Below are 2402 nucleotides of genomic sequence, written 5' to 3'. Positions count from 1 at the left end.
GTATCTCTCTTCAGTTGACTATGGTTATGTATGTCCTATTAAATATTTTATACAATAATACAAGGGCGGATTATAGAGCAAACGACGGTAGAACATAATTGTTTATTTTCATTAGTATAAGTTTTTTTTCACACAAAATGAATACTTATATATATATATATATATAAATATATATATATATATATATATATATCCATAATCTATTCATTTTTTCCTGATTTTTAAAATATTTATTTTTGACTTTTTATATATAACAAAGGGTGTTGTAGTCAAAACAAATGATAAAAGTCAAAAGAGTCTTATTAGGACAATAGTTTCTTCAATGTGGGTCAATTTACCAAATTTTTATTTAAATTATTTTAATTTGTGGATGTGTTATTTTTTAACCTATGATCAAACTTTGTAATTTATAAATCTAGAGTAAATGATAGTGTTTGAATTTCGAGGGACTATCAGCTTTTAGAGGTTTTGGAGAGAATCATTGAAAGACAATTTGACCATGGCAAGTGAATTTCCCATCAATTGAACATGAATCACGAAAGCAAACAATGATTTAAACCTTCGAACTCTTAATGCAAAAAGAATCTCAAAAGATTTCAATCCTTTTTTGGGAGTTTCATGTTTACCCAATCCCATGATCAAAATTTACATAAACGAGGAATGTTGTTTAATTACATGAAATTATCAAGAAGACTTTAGTATACCCACAAACTCGGGTACCATAAAGGTATCCCTAACAAAGATCTCTTGCATGTCCTTCTTGATGGAATGTCATACTAAAGACTTTTTTAAAGGTAGCCCTACATTTCTCCACATGAATGTAACCAAACCTGTACAAACAAACAAAAAACAAACGGATCTGAAATTAGCCGAAAACGAGAAAAAACTAGAATAAAATTTAGAAAACAAAGATAGAAATCATACTCTAGGTTGTCAGGCAGGAAAAACCCTTATGATGTTCTCTTCTGATAGCTTCTTTCTTCAGGCCTTTCTTGAAGTTGCTCACAAAGAGCGTTCGTCGACCATTTTTCGGACGTCCAATGAAGACGTGGCGACCAAGGTTTTCTTGACTTACCTTGACTCAGACTATTTAACCGTTTATCTTTAAGGTCCTTCGTTTTTTTGAAAAAAAAATTACTTACATATCAGATTTTGTCGTTCATGCATGCAAGATTTTCAAAATAGGTCAATGAGGGTGGATATGGAATTCATGTCTCATGTCATCTAAATCGACTTGTGGTCCAATATATTTTGAGTATATTGGATCATCCGAATCAACATAAGGTGAGGGAAGGTAAGGGTTTCATGTTTATTGGATAGGAAGGTGATGATTTCATAATGGAATAACAAAATTCATACATGATTCTCGATCTTCTCTAATCTACCAGCATCTTTGAACGTTTGCTCATTCAGATGGTTTTTGGACGAAGATGAGAAATGATATTTGTTTTGTGCAAAAAATGAACAACATCCAGATGGACCATTTTGATAGAGATGATTAAATAAAAAAATTTAACAAATATACCCTCATTTACAATCATATCTCAAATAATGTTAATTTTCTATTATTTCCATCAAAATCATAAAACTTGGAATTGCATTTTAAAAAAAAACACAACAAAGAGGATAGTGAAAAGCAAAAAGCCAGGTTCACAACAAGAAGGATATATAGAGCCACCAAACGGTTGGTTGGCTTTATAAATAATTGGTATAGAAAGAGCATTTGGAAAAATTGCATGTGCAATTAACAAGGTTTGTTGATCGAGGTTTCTTTTAAGGTTGCTGATCATTATTATTATATGTGAAAATTAGACTTTTCTTTTAGGCGATTGTTTAGATGTATATAAATCTGAGGAAAATGTTGGTTTTAGATGCTTAAATTGACCATTAATGGAGTAACAACACTGAACACATATAGTCACTTATGTGCTAAATATCGTGATCAATAATACCAATTTGGAATAAATAAGTTCTATATAACTCCTAACTCTTTTTTACTTGTCAACCAAATGTGTATCAATCAAATGTGATATTAGCATGCCAAATCGAAAGAAAAGAATCTATAAAGACTAAAGTTTACACTCCGTTTTTAGCACTAGGAGTTATAACATGTCATGTCACGAAGGTAACAAAAATTGGTGGTACATCGTTTTTCGTTTTACTTCTATAGTTCTATCATCTATGTTATATAAACTGAGATTTAATTGGGCTTTTTAGTTGTGAAGTACCTAATTAGCCAAAACTCTTGATTATAGGCCCAACAAGAACCTCTTCTTTACGGATTTTTTTTATCAAGAACAAAATATTTTTTAAGGATTGCAACTTCTTAGATTTCTTTGTCAAATTTGTTGACTTATTTTTATGCGTCGAAAATTCTCATTCAAGCTAAATAGTCAAGCATA

This window comes from Arabidopsis lyrata, assembly GCF_000004255.2.
Source record: "Arabidopsis lyrata subsp. lyrata unplaced genomic scaffold ARALYscaffold_1, whole genome shotgun sequence".
In the NCBI taxonomy this organism is placed as follows: domain Eukaryota; kingdom Viridiplantae; phylum Streptophyta; class Magnoliopsida; order Brassicales; family Brassicaceae; genus Arabidopsis; species Arabidopsis lyrata.
Note: the sequence above shows the minus strand (reverse complement) of the source record.